This window comes from Protopterus annectens, chromosome 9.part0 (assembly GCF_019279795.1).
Source record: "Protopterus annectens isolate FY-2018-M chromosome 9.part0, PAN1.0, whole genome shotgun sequence".
Classification (NCBI taxonomy): Eukaryota; Metazoa; Chordata; order Ceratodontiformes; family Protopteridae; genus Protopterus; species Protopterus annectens.
In genome coordinates this window covers 743,886,413-743,902,077 of record NC_056743.1, presented here as the reverse complement: position 1 = coordinate 743,902,077, position 15,665 = coordinate 743,886,413, and the positions used below count along the sequence as shown (strand labels likewise).

Genomic DNA, 15,665 nt, shown 5'->3' with positions numbered 1-15,665 from the left:
TGCAAAAATCTTAAGAATGTGCTTTCAAAGGAGGCACCCAAAACATGATTGCCACCTTGTCATAGTGCAGATCCATAGAGTGAACACCATTCTAGTATGGTTAAACAATTTGATATATGCATTTGTTATAATACCGGGAATGACCAATATACCAGTACTGTCTGACCCACATCAGGACACTAATGGTCTCCAGCTCACCAATATCCTTTGCCCAAAATAAAGAAACTGTCCTTAGTGCCTGTTTATATCTTTTGTATGTACTGTCTGAATTAAATGCTGTACAAGACAGTTTTCTGATGTTACTCAGTAGACATTTGTCTAGCAGCCATAACAAGCCCATTTATTAAGGGAATAAATATTGTGGGAAGAAATATCCAGGGAATTGTTATGGCTTGGCTTGTATAGGCCCTAGGGCCAATAGCCTTGTACCAACCTATGAGCCTATAAATCTGGGGCCAGAGTTTTCAGGATATTTCCTGGACCCCGTGTGAATAACCATGGCACTGTCATTGTACAGTTCCATACCAAATGTTTTACCAGTACATATTAATGTTCATTTTTCTGTAGGATGTAGGTAAGAAGATTGTAGAGTACAGTAAAGTGAGCAATACAGTATATCACTAGAGCTTCTGAGCGCAGTTTTCATGAAGAATCTATGGAGTTAGTTCTTTGTTGATAGCCGAAGATCACAGCATGCATACAGTGAACGTTTCTGAAAGACATTTGAAAACCATGACATTTATGATCTAGTGTTTACTATGGCAAATGTAGTCTACTGACTTTGGCAGTTATCGATATTTTCTGTGTATTGTCATTTTATACAGTAAAAACAAATTCCCAACAGGGAAAGAAAACTTGAAAAATTAAGAAAAAAATCCCAAGTTTTTACTATTTATTCTGTTGTAATAAGAGGTTTTCTTTGACTCTGATGAAGCCAATTACTGGTGAAAGCGCTTGGTCGAAGGAACATTGTGTTGTCAATAAAGCCGGTGTGTTCCAGGTCATTGTTGGGATTTTTTTCTTCATATTGTCATTTTATACCAGAACAGCTACATCATCAGTAGTAATATTTATATTATCTCAATCACATGGCCACATATTTTCAGAGTGTTTTCAAAAGGGCAGCAAACTGTAGAGCAGTACAGTGAAAGTCTATGTGCACTAAAAGATTTTGTGATGCCCCGCTATTAATGGCATCTGATCTGTATGAAAGTTACTGACATAAAAAAAGTCTGTATTATAAAAACAATTTACTTGACTTGTTTCAGAGACCAGACCGTGATGAGTGGGGAAACGGCCTTCAGGCCATCGAATATGCCCTGAAACTGGAGAAGAACTTAAACCATGCCTTGCTGAACTTGCACAAAATTGCCACCGACCATGCCGACCCTCACGTATGTATTTCTGCTGCTCTGATATTTGAACCTTAAGTTTTGTGCCTCATGAATCTGACTTGTTGCTCCACACAGACAACTAAACCCAGAATAAGTGCTTTGCAACTTTTTGAACAATTTAAATTTAACTTGCATAAGAGACTGTTTTGTTCTTAGCTAATCTAACCTTTGGTAGTACAACGTTAGTGAGGATAGACTGCAATGCTCCCAGCTAATCTGGTTTCAGCTTCCTCTAGATCTTGTAGGAGGGAGATTTTAGTGTGAGTTATACCTCATTACATCCACTTTATTGCTCTGCACAGTGCATTGCAGTACCACAGACAGGCAAGCTTGAACTTGGCTAAAATTAGTCACCGACTCTTTAGTGAAGCTACTACACAAAGTGGCCTGAGTCAAAGATTCAGCCTTAACTTTTAATCATTAGCCTTTTGTTTTATCAGTTACCTGCAGTGCAGGTCATCTTCAAGATGAGCAGTGTAGCAAGTCCTGAGGCTGCTGGCAGAGTACTTTTGTTCCATAGCTGTACTTTGGAATAGCAGCCTATGTCCTCAGGGTGACTTTGAGATTAATTCTTCACTCACTTTTAGTACTTTACTGACAATTAACAGTCTGAACCTCTTTGGTAATGATATACATGTATTGCATCACACAGCTTTGATACATTTTAATTTTAAGTTTTCAATTTACTTTTTACATTTTGATTTTAATTCTCTGATATTCATTGGTTGAAATAACTGAAACTACTTCTACCATGAAGATTTACTCAACATGTTATACAGAAATATGTGGAGAACAGTAGATCATATACTAAGTATTCTGTTTGTATATTGTTTGATATTATCCACATGGAGTCCAGAGAATGATATGAATGAATGAATGTAAGAGTTTAAGGTTCTTAAATTCTCCAACATACAATGATAATGGCTGCACATGTAGGACTTAGTGCACGACATAGCCAGGTCCTGCCATGCCCGGCACCACAGGGAAGTCATAGTTATAACTTTACTCACTGAAGCCCAGGAACTGAGACTATTACTTGTATACATCTCTTCCAACACTACATTTTGAACTGTTGCCTTTTCTTGATTTTTTAGTCATGAACAGCCTTCACTGAACTTTCTTGTACAGTGTGCCTTGTTTTTCTGATCATGTCTTACCTGTTCTTTCACATTTACAAAATATTAATATGTTGGCCTGATCTTAGAATGTTGGCTGGAAAGATAGATGGATACTTAGTGCCAAAACTTACTGTTTTATGCGACACAGTACGGAGTTAGGATTTGCAGGTTATTTGTGTCTTTCAAAGAAATAACACAAAATGATCTGGCATAACAGACTCACAGATGCAGTGCTGATAGTTCAGATTCAGAAACAGACTTGACTTGCTAAAAAGTTGCAGGTGCGCCAAATGAACCAGAAGATTTGACATATAAGGTCATAGTTATATATTAGGTTAATGACAAGGACCTATACAAGCCTAGCTGTGCAATCCAACCCAGTTGTGTCCCTGTGTATCATGGGTGTTCATTAGGAGAGGGTATGCTAGGAAGTTTCTAGAGGTTATGTGGGGAATATGTTTAGGCATTACTGTCTGCTTCTAACTATCAGAAACATGGGGGACAAACCTGGGGTGAATTTCTGATTTCCCATCCATTGGTCAAGCTTATGCTTAAATAAGGTTGGGGATGGACTCTGCCCCAAATGGATGGGGATCCTCTGAGGCACATCTGTCTTGCCAACATATCTTATGTCACAGAAAAAAAAATAAACCCTTTGATCTAGTGGTTCTGATGCTGTTCATTTTGCACATGTGCAAAAGATCTATCAGAGCTGGATCTGAGGATGCTTTGTAAGCTAGATGTAAATCACCTGTCAGTGAACTGCAGGAGACAGAGAGTAGAGATAGGGCTTTAGCGCAATCAGTATAGGACAATGTGTTTTATACCCTGGATTCTCCATTTAAGGAACCTTTATGGGCATTTTAACTGTTGCACATGTCTGATCAGGTAGATGCTGAAGAGGGCACTATACTCCACAATGGGTCTGATAACTGCCAAGTAAAGTGGCTGTATGACCTCCTTGGACCTGGATGCCATGCTCTTATTTATAACATGGGTGATGTAGAATGATTTTCTTACTGCCTTGGCTACATGTTGGTCAAAGGCAAGAAAGATTACTGTCTACATATGCTCCCAGATCCCTGACTACTAGTTCAGCTTTTAAGGGTGTCTTATTGGTGGAGTAATTAGCCTGTGTGACAGTTTTCCCAAAAGGCACTATAATGCATTTCTTGGCATGGAGTTTTAGTCCGTGACTTTAGTAAGAGTCATTTGCCTGTGTTACTCTCTCATAAGATGTTTGTGTCATGGGGGAATAGAAGATGCTCCCAGTTTGCAGTCAACTACAAACATGGCCAGCCAAAAGCCTGTGACATTAGCCTTTTCCTCTGAGAAGTAGATGCAAAATAGGAGTGGTCCCAGCATGGAGCCCTGAGGTACCTCACTCCTGACCAGTCTCTTAGTGGAGATAGTATCACCAATCCTGACCTCCTGGCTCCTGTCTGTGAGTCAGCTGGCAATCCAGTGAGTTATTTCAGGGTTTCATGTTTGGTGAATTTGTCAACTGTACCCAAGTAAGGTGTTGTGTTGTATCGAATTCCTTAGCCAGGTCCAGGTAGGTGCTATGCACAGTTTTTCCCTCATCTATTGCCTTGGTGACCTTCTTAAAGAAGTACCAGGTTTAATAGGTGTAATATTCCCTTGATAAAGCCAGATTTTGTTGGGTCCAGTGTCTGAAGATTGCCCATGTCTTAGTTTATCATTTCCATGATAATTTGTTCCATGGCACTGCATATTAGACTAGTCAGACTAAAATGGCCTGTAGTTTCTGGGGTCAGTTTATGGTCCACCACTGTGAAGTGGGATAACCATTGTAGTCCTCCATTCTTGTGATACAAAGCCTATTTTGAGGCTGTAGGTTCACAGATTAGTAATAGGCTAACTGCCCTTGTGGGACATTTTAAGCCTAGCCAAGTATGCCATGAGACTCAAACCCTATACCTTGTGGTTTTGTAAGGTAAGCACCTTAACCATTATGCCAACCTCCCATCCCATAGTTGAAAAGTGACTGAAGCAGTCCTGATAATGACGTATTGAGGAGGCATCCTGGGATATTGTCAGCCCCACGGAGGCTATATTTTTTGGCCTTGGAAATTGCCATCAGGTTTCTTCCTGTTAATAGTTGGGGGGTATGGTAATAGGTATTTCTTGGAGGGAAACAGGGGGAGTGGGGGGTGAAGTTTGGGCTGAATTTGTGAGCCAGCAAATTCGCTATGTCACTGCTCTTAGTGAAGATGGCACCATTAACCACCAGTTCATCTCACTGAAGTGTGCTGCCTTTGAGGTTATGAACATAGCTGTAGAAGGCCTTGTGGTTGTCTTTAGTCTGTGAGGCTATCTTGACCTCATAATTCACCTTATTTGACTTAATTAGCCCTCTTAGTTTCCTTTTTAGTTTAATTAGAGAGCTGCTATCATTATGGCAGTTGCTCTTCCTGATTTTTACCAGTGACTTTTTGTTCTATACCCTATTAACCCTGTGCTGACTTTTTAGTGTTCCACTCTTCAGTTCACTTATTAATAACCCATACTTCCACCAGCATATAAGTATGTATTTCCTGTACTGTCTGGAGCAAAGAGAATTTACTATTTTACCTTTTTGAGATCAAGTATTTTAATGCATCGGACTTCACCAGTTGTATGCAAGAGCTTATCTACATGTGGCATCAGAACCATCAGAAAGGAATCAGACCCGAATATGGCTGTTATTTTACAAAGCCTCTACAAGACCTAATTCCATTTATTTTGAAAAAAAGAACTGAGTGTGTACCAGTGTGGTAAGACATCACAACAAAATCAACAGCATGAGAATGATTTCAGGGAACCGATTTAGTTAAATGTGATGAAAGGGCTGTTTTGTTGAAAATTGCTTTTCCTTTTCAAGCTCATCACAAATAACTGGAGTTTTTCCCTTTCTCCAGGGAGCAACAAACTTTGGAGGGTGGAATTTATGAGACTTTGTTAATCCCCCCAACACACACATGCAAAAACAAGGTATGGTGGGTTGTGATAGAAAATGCTGTTTTTGCTTATTAAACTGTATTCCCATTCAGCCGTGGTTAGCAAAGTTCAGTTTGTGAATTCTTTTTTAAACAGTCCCATGTCTTACAACAATTACTGCTAGATTCCTTAGTCACCCCTAGCTTTAGTAATCCTGTCAATCCTGCCTCAGTATCTGTTTTTGGCTACTGAAAAGTGACAGAACTTTCTCGGACCTTCCTTTTGTGATGTGTTACGCCATGTTTCTCTTGTGGCAGAAGTAGAAAGTTAGACTAACTAGTATCGACACTTTGTCCCTCTGTCCTGTCCCCCACCTACCCCACTGCGACTACCTAACCCATGCCTTCTGAATGTTTTGTTGGATACTTTCCACTACCTTCTCTAGTATCTTCTGCTGTAGATGCATAGTCTTCTCCATGTAGAAATACCTCTGCAGATTGAAGGAGTACTTGATTCTTCCTATCTAATGCCTGTAGCAATCTCCTCCTCTATCCTCTCTTCTTCAGGATAACCTCTTCACATCTCCAGCATTATTTTGTGAACCTATGTAATGCTCCAGTTTCACATAGTCTCTTGTGAATAAAGTCCTAGATCTCGTCCTACTCTATCCCACATGCCTTTCATGTAGCCTTCTTCTAGATTTTTTCTAGTAGCCCGATGCCCCCTACTCTGTATGTCTTCTGCAACTGTACGCAATATTCAAGGTGTGACCATGGTCTGGAAGAGTGGAAGTATGACTCCTTTCCCTCTGAAGCCCATCAACCTGAGGATAGCCTGGGCAAGATTGAAGAAACAAGTGGCTGATTTCAGCTCACCTTTTTCAAGGTGAAGTATGAGGGACCATGGTCTTCTAATTCAGCTCCTGGTGGTCCATTCCAGGCATGATAAACATCCCCAGGTCTATTTCCAGCTCTGTTGCCATCAGTTCCACTCCATCCTGCTGATAGTTTAGGCCATAGCAACCCTCATGAGAAATAAATACCCCACATTGTTGTGTCTGCATTGAACCCCGCATACTACTTTTGCTTCCCATTTAAACACTCTTTCACTTCCTTCCTTAGACTTTCCACCACCATTCAATGTTGGCACCTCTTTTTGCCCTCCACAAAGAAGATGGTCTTATTCTTTGTTCCCTCAAATATGTATGATATGAACACACTTAATAGTACTGGACCCTGTGCTGACTTAGTGCTGCACACTTCACGTACTTCTCACCAAAAAACTCTGTGTCCTGTCCTCCAGTCAGAATATGTCCCACCCTTACTTCTTACATTTTTCTAGCATCTTCTTGTATGGTGCTAAGTCAGAGGCCTGCAGTAATCAGAATATAGACCCGGATGTGTTTGACTGACCACTCCTTCTGGACATATACACCTGCTGCATCTACTTTAGATAACTGAAATACCACTTACCCAACTTTTAAATTCTTGAGACGAAAGCACCAAAAAATACTTAAACACTTACATCACCGACAAAAAACTACACGCAAGTAACCACTTGGCCACCATGGTGAACTTTGCCCCTTTCCTCACTGTAGTGCAATCTCAGAGCTGGTATATTTAGTTGGAGGGTGTGGGGGGACAAATCCCCCTACATGGGTGAGTTTCATGTAGTTCAGTTTTCCTGTTTTGTTGGGGTGTGGCTAAATGGTTACTTACCTGTAGTTTTTTGTTGGTGATGTAAGTGTTTAAGTGTTTTTTCTGTGCTTTTGTCTCGACGATTCGAAAGTAGGGTAACTGGTATTTCGATTATTTAAAGTAAACCCCTCCTGCTGGTTGTTGGCTTGGTGCTTGTTGTCCTTTGAGAAAGCAGCAAGCCGTTCTGTCAGGATGTTCTCTATGGGTTCCCTGCTACCATTATTAAATTAACAAGCCTTTACTACCCTTGATTTTTCCTGCTTCCCATAATGCTGTAGTGGTCCTAGGTAAGGGTACAAAATGATCTGAGAACAGTCGTATTAAATTTTCATTGCTATTTCTGAGTGAGCAGGAGGATGTCATCCTAATGATGCACATCTATCATCATGCCAAATACCAGAGTCCCAAATTAGCAATGTATGCTATAAGGGAAATTAAGATATATTTTAGTTCCCCTAACCATCCTCTGGTACTGTGAAGCCTGCTTATTACTCATGTTATCTGCTGATTCTCCTCCAGAAGTGTGAGCTGGATATATACCCCTTTAGCCATCAGGGGCTGCACAGCCTTTAAGTATGTCCTATGCTGTTCTTGCCTTCATGTCCTTGACATGCTTGTGTATCAGTGTGACTCAAGTACATGCTTTCACATGAATATACCTCTCGTGCTCGATATTCTGGCTGTGTCCACAGTGCTACTAGCACTGACATAGTACTGGTTTTGACAGAGTGGTTCCCTCACACCTCACCTTGAAAAAGGTAAGCTGAGATCAACCACTCATTTCTTCACCCCTGCTCAATATGTCTGATACCCAAGCCAATAAAACCTCAGTTACCAGCATAGGAGATGGGAACTCCTCCTCTGTCCCATCTGATCTGTACCTTATCTGGGATTTAGAAGTCTAATATGCTAACCATGTTTCCTGTCCCTTTTCTGGTTGTGTACTCCCTAATACAAGGGACAGAACTGTATAGCTACTATATATGACTTTATTTTTAGTCAGAGAATTACACTGGTGACTGATTAGTAAAACTAATACCTGCTGCCCAGGTTTGTGTTTTCTAGTTCTTACCCTTTAGTTGTACAACTCCTACTTTCGCTTGCCTTTTAGCAAATTGTTGTAAGTAGACAGGTAAATGCAGTAACATTGTTGTGGTAATATTCTGTGGTTATTTAAGTAGATCATAAATTGATTATACTTTTCAAATACCAAAAAGCACTGCTACTTTTTCAGCGCAGTCTAGTCCTGTATACTTAAGATATGGAGTTGGAGATTTGTTTAGCAATTTAGAGACTTCCCTCCAAATGTATTTGTAAGATCTTTTCTAAAGGAATATTAGTGGAAGCATATAAAACACTGGCTGCATTCAGAGAGTTGGTGTACAGTGAGTGGAGTTCGTGTACAGAGAGATACAAAGAAAGGGGCAATGTGCAATTCAAAGACAAATGTACAATAAAGCCTGTAAAGTGATACATTTTGCATACCATCAGCAGTGGTGCAATGTATACTAAGCACACAAAAGTAGTATGAATAAAGACAGATGCTGACAGGTATCTCAGGTACCCACACTTCACAGATAATGCAGTACATTTACTATAATGCTAATCAAAGTAGAACCAGTTAGGTAGTCGCATACATCTAGACAGACAAGACAATATCACAGCACTGCACGTAGTGGTCCAGATACCTCAGCACAGCAGGGCTGGGCTTGTGTACCTTTCTTTTACACTGCAGTGTATGAAGCCACATCCTATCATGTAAATAGGCTATGTACCCAGCATGGATGCATTGTACCCTATTAAGTGTAACAGTGAGGAAGTAACAGCTTGTATTTTAAATGTGCTACATTATCACTGCTCTGCTGTGTACTTATGTACCACAAATTGTCCTATAACCAGGCTAAAAACAGATGAAGGCTGTGCTGTGCTCCGGTAAATGATGGCATAATGTACGTGCCATGTTCCAGGAAGTATTAAAGAATAATGTAAATGCCACAACTTACCTTGTAAACAAGATAAGAACAAGGCAGTGCTGTGCTGTACTTTAGTAAATATGACAGCACAATGTATATGACACAACATGGCTTGTAAACATAAGAGTAAGGCAGGGTCTGCCTTGCCTGAGGAGATATTAAGGCACAATGTATGTTTCACAACTTAATTGTAAACAGGATAAGAAGGCAGGACTGTGCTGTGCTTCATGAAGTATTAAATGTGTGTATGGCAACATATCCTGTGAACAGGATAAAAATAAGGCAGGGCTATTCTATGCCCAAACAAATAGGCAGGCACAGTGTATGCAGTCATGCTGTGTCCTGTAAATACTCTCAACTTTTTGAGGAATTGAGGACAAACCCAAAAACTAATAGCAGACAAAGGCCCCAAATATTACTCTAAATCACTTTAAAAGTTAAACAGAATAAGTTTTCCATCAGCATGCATTTTTTTGAACAGTAAGAAATATGAAACTAATGTGAGGCATTCACTGTATTCATCAGTGATTTACCAGAAAATCAAACATTTCTGTGGGACAAGGTAAAAATGAGGCAAAATCATGGAAGTTCTACAAAGTCAAAAACACTGAGTGCTATCATTCAAAGCCAAAAGCAGAGATATCTTGTATGCCATTCAGTAATTGAGTAAAATCCAGAAAGCTATTTTCAGACCAGAGATGTGTCTTAACTGAATTTGGTTAAAAGTATGGAACATTGGGTCATAAAGACATATCAAATATTGTACAGTATGGGTGAATGTGTATTGACCACATTGCAGTGTACAGTATGGGTGAATGTGTATTGACCACATTGCAGTGTACAGTATGGGTGAATGTGTATTGACCACATTGCAGTGTGTAAGATTTCTGAATTACAGAATTCCTGTCTGTATATTAGTGATACTTTTCTTTCCATTTGCACAGTTACATGTTCTGTACTGTGTAAATCGTGGCCTTTTTGATTTAATTGAATACACCACAGCTCTGCTATCCACCAACCACATCAAGTAACAATCGTGAACATGTACATTGTACTGTGTAACATTAGGTTACGAGTATACCCCGAATGTCTCTATAGTTGTCTCAGTTGCTATATATAACATATAAGGGGACACAGCCTTGACCTGCTGTGTGGAGAGTGCACAAACGTCTGCTATTTCTGGTATACCCTGTACACTTTCTATTAAATTACTTGTATCATTATTTTTTCAGTGTTTATCTGATTTGTTCTGCAAACAAATATCGAACCACCCGTGCTTCAATAAGCCATAAACCTAAGGTTTTATACCTTCTACTTATAATTAAGTCCTCAACACTTTTACAGTCTCATTATAATTAAGATCTCTGAAAGATAGCATTTTTGCTTTTATATATGTATGTTGATATAATGGTTTAGGTGTTTACCTCCCAGGCATGAGGTACAGGGTTTGATTCCCACTAATGGAAATTTGTGAGGCTTAAAATGGTCCATAATGGCAGATAACCTAGTACTTGCTTATGAACCTTGTCTGTCATATTACTTAGGGGTGCTACTAGTTTGGGGATGTACACAGGGCACCAAGTTTGCTAGCTAAACTTCTGAATCATTATGACTTTTCTGCCTGTAGTATTTCACCTAGTTTTTATTTAGTGTCTCACCTTGTCTTACCTAGGCTCATCCTTGCTGTTTTCTGTGTGTTGAGGTCCTTGCTTTCTTTAACCCACATGTCTAAGACTCAAAACCTTTTGAAACATTTGGTGACCTTTTAAATTAATTCTTGACATTTCAAGTTTAATACCATTCATTTCCCAGGTATGTTGTGGAAATTTAAATTCAGTATTAACCATTGATATTCACTATCATGCATTTCTTCACTTGGCATTTCCTGGAAGTCTTACATCACTAAAAGGACCATGAACAACTGAGTCCCCATTATGGATTTTTGAGGCACCATATCCCTTATCTGTCTAATAAACACAGTCCAGTCATTCTTTAACTAGTTTCCTGCCAAAGTAATCTTCACCTTGTGCAGTTTCCGTAATAGTACACCATGCTGTAAAAAAGTCAGACACTGCTGGAATTCAAAAAACAGCTAACTACAGTCCTGTATTTTCTTCAGAAACTTTAATCTAAAATACATGCTGTTAGTATCTGCAGATATCCTAGCCATGTAGACATGCTAATGTACATTGGGTAGACCTATTCCCTCAAACTTTTCTCTCTAACACTATATTATCTGCAGTACTTTGGACACACAGTTAAGTATGTCAATTTGTAATTACGGATGGCCATTTTACCTTTACATATTGTTTTAAAATTTAATGTCTCCTAGTATTGTGACATAGAACTGCCTTCTCTAAATCAGTTGTAAATCTATACTGCATTGCTTTCTTATAAAATGCCTGCCAACTGACATTTTCTATTTATCTACAGTGCTGTGTGTTGTAATATCTACAGTGACTTACAATCAGTTGTTCAATATGTGATTGCTTCCCTGCTCAGCTGCATAAAGTGGTAGTTATTTATGTGCTGCTAGTTGCTTTATGTTAGGCATATCTCTGAGCTCATAACCTCCCAGAAATAGAATGAGAGAGATTTTTCATTGCCTGCCACTAACAGAGTTTTTGCTGAGGTGCAGTTACCTTGCAGTGAGAATAGCAAAGTAAGGGAGGTTTTATGGGCTTCTCCCCCTGCAAAAATACTTTTGGGCTATTTTTCATTGTACAGTTCTCTACTCATAACTGCACAAGCTTGACTGTATGTGTTTCAAGCATTTATGTAATCAAGCTGTTCATTACAAACAGTTTTTCCTGGGAAGCTGCAATGCAAGCTCTGTAGTTTCAAGGACTCGTAGTAGCTTTTTCTAAAATAGTTGGAGAAAATACACCAAAATGTTTAGCTTCTCTGACCCTTTATGTGGTATCCTGAACTTGATGTACATTTAGAAAGCATTTCCACCTCATTTAGTGGATTATATCATCAGTAAATAAACACAGGTCCTTTCTTATTATTGTTGTATTTCTAAAGTAGTTAAATCAGAATTTTCTGTCCTCACCATTCATTATAAAGTTATCCTTGTGCAATGGATAACTATTTGCCTCTTAGTTAACCAGGTTAAGAGATTGGATGTAACTGACTCATCTGCTTTGTGTTTGTTTGGCCCTCGTGTTAAAAGCATTGTTAAGAAATGTTTTGAATTCCTAAAAAGCATTTTTAGGACCTTTACATCTAGGAGCAAAATTGTTACGGGCAAGTTTTATTTTCTGTTTGCATTCACCCTATAATAAAATATTGTGGTTCTTTTGTGTGCTAGGGATTTCACAGTTGGCTAAACTTGAGAGAATTCAAAGAACATTTGCCAAACAAATAGATGTGTGCAAATTTTTACTATATGCAGTGCAACTTGAAAATCTATCCTTGTGTTCAAGAGTATAGAATAAGGACTGATTTAATTCTCCTGTGTAAGTGCACTGAGAATGAAGTTTTTGGCTTTGTTAGGTACTGGTTTTATTGGCCATAGATTAAATACTATATAATAACTTACAGGTTCATTTACAAAGTGTCAGATCAAAACTGAAGTCATCATACTTCCACTTTAGGGACCCTAGCTGGGCATTATAGACTCTAGACATGAAATGTATTTCATTGAATCAATGATTTAATTGCCTCATTTTTCCAAAAACAACATTTTTTGACCATCTTCCATTTTGTCATACCGTAGAACCTCCTTATAGGTAGAAATACCTCTTTTGTGTAAAAAATATTTTTTTCTCATTTGTTTCAGACTTTTTTGTATTTACCTGACTCAGACAGAACCTGTTTTCCTTAGGAACCATTTGTCATTTAGAATTCCTTGCTTAAATATTAACAATGTTAATGCATACGTTTTCCCTGCTGTTTATTTTGGAATCTCTCACTTCCATAATTTCCACAATCCTTGTTTCAAAATACTCCAACCTAGTGATTAAGTAATGCATCATTAATGTGTCTCATTTTTGATTAAGACTACATGGATTAGATAAGACATACACATTTTTCTAATTTCCCTGTTCCCAATATTACATTTTGGCTGTGTGCAACTATGTAGAGTTTGTTGGATGACATTTTTTACTTATTTACCATTTGTTTAACAAGTTAGTCCCACTAGGCTTGTGGCATCTTTTCACTGGAGACTGGAGTAGGTATTTATAGTACTAGGGGAAATTTGTCCAGGACATAGGGGGAGCATTTTTACTCTTTTGTGACGGGTGTTGTGGGATCTTTTACATCCAAATGAGCCACCAGCTTAACCTCTGCTTAACATGTCACCCAAAAGAAAGCATATTTAGGAGTGCAGCACCCCTCTTGCTACACTGCAGGTCAGCAATCAAATCACCTAGAGTTAGAATAGAACCCAAAGCCTTCTGGTCCAGCATCAAATGCAAGTGTGCTACCTGTTGCACCACTGACCTGTGGAAATTCTAGCTCTGTATGTATTACATGTACAGTGTGTATTGTGCAATATGCATTATGGACCAAGCAAAATTACATAAAATTCAGAAAGCATTCTTGGATGCACAGTTCATGTGCCCTAGTTACTCAATTATGTATCTTTGCATTTTCTTAGTATCCTACATGCTAAATGCATTGTAAAGTGCAAACTTTGTCTCTAAAGCTGCTTCATACAGTATGTTGCTTGTTAAAAAGTTTTCAGATTTTGCATTCTGATTAAAACCATCACTGAGATTTTAGCAGCTGAGTGGCTAGCATTTCTCTAGAAATCTTACCAACTCAGCTTGGTGTCTTTTGTGAGAAATTATGAATCTGCCATCACTTGAGAGAAAATGGTTAATGAAATTGTTCATTGTTTTTATGCTGCTCTCCAAGTTTTGAACTTGCCATTTTAAATTTGATGTTTCCTCAACAAAATTTAATATGCATAATCCTGCAGTTCCAGCTGCATGTACCTTAATATTAGAGGGTACCTGTTTTATGATGTACAGGAGGAACCCTTTGTCATACTGTAAAGGATTAGTAATTGTATTAACATGGTGAAAAAGTGCAAAGTTTATAGAATATATTTCTAAACTGAAAGTCCCAACTGTTTTTAATATTGTGCTTATTAACTGAGCTTGTATGTTTCCTACGGACACTCTGTCTGGTCATTATGAAAGACAGCTGCTAACTTGGATAATAAAATATTTTCTCATTTTTGTCTTTCAAACAGATGTGTGATTTTCTGGAATCCCACTACCTGGAAAAGGAAGTCGAGCTGATTAAGAAGCTGGGAGACCATATTACCAACCTGAAACGCACCACGGCTAATGATCCTGGCTTGGGTGAATACCTTTTCAACAAGATGAGCCTGGAAGACAGCAGCTAAATGTCAAACCTCCGTCTGCTGCTTCTCTGTAAACAGAAGGCCACAAAGGAGACCTGCTTCCTGACTTTTTACTAAATATGTTTTGCTCCTGTATATCTCTTCAGATATTCTCTAGTTTAGAATAAACAAACTATTGAATCCTGTTTTTCTTCAATAAATGTTTCCAGCATTTATGATTGTGTTTTTTTACTTATCTCTGCTGTGTTTTTTCTGTTTCCTTGCTGTTATACATGCAGACTTAGTTTTTTATATGCAAGGATATTTATATATGCTGCAGTAACACTTTCTATATAGTTTTTTTTTAATGTGAGTATTCAGTGACTTGGTTGTTATGGGGTGATCTTGTGACATTAGCATGCACATATGTATGTTATATGGATAAGGGTGACAATTATGGTATTGAATGCACAGACACTGATTTTGGCAGGATGGATAGGAAGTGAAGGCACGGAATATGCAGTGAATTTGAATTGGCTGGTAGAAACTAACTAAGCCAGTACATCTGTGCTATAATTTAAAACAGTTTATGGTGTTTTACAGCTTATGGATATCAGGACTGAGTGCTGTAATCAGTGACCACCTCTGTTATATCTGCCATATCTGGAAACAAAATAATTCTCTGTGGCACAATAAATATCAAACCCAGGGGTGATGGAAGATGCTGAAGGCTGGTGTGACAGATGGCAAAAGCGGCACTTTGTGATTTAAAAGGGCAGTTTTTTCAGCTGTCTTTCCTAACAGAATCACATCAGTGACATAAGATGCATATAACATAAATATGCATTACATTTGGAATTACTGCACAGTAATTTTATAGAAATGCACAAATGAAGCTAATGTTGCATCTGCATGATATGTGATTTCAGAAAACATATGTTCAAAAGTTAGAGAGGAAAGTGCAGTAGTGCTGTAACACTTACCTCTGCAATATAAATGGAAACTACCACAGAAGAGGGATGGGAAGCTGTTTAACAATATGAATGAGACATTTAATACTTCAGTCGGACTTCAGAAAAAAGTCCAAATAAAGTGTTTAACAGCTTCCCATGGCTCTTTTGTGGTGATTATTATCATTGCAATTAGTGTGTGATTAGAGCTTAACAGTAGTAAGAGATGCTTAATAAAGGCTTGTTAAGCACCTGACACCAAAATGGTGCTTAACAAGCATGCCTTTCCCCAAA

General features: G+C 38.5%; 1 pseudogene; it reads left to right on the top strand.

The window, feature by feature from the left end:
* LOC122811498 overlaps window positions 1–14,657 on the top strand; it is a 42,155-nt pseudogene extending 27,498 nt beyond the window's left edge.
* Window positions 14,658–15,665: the final 1,008 nt, after the last annotated feature.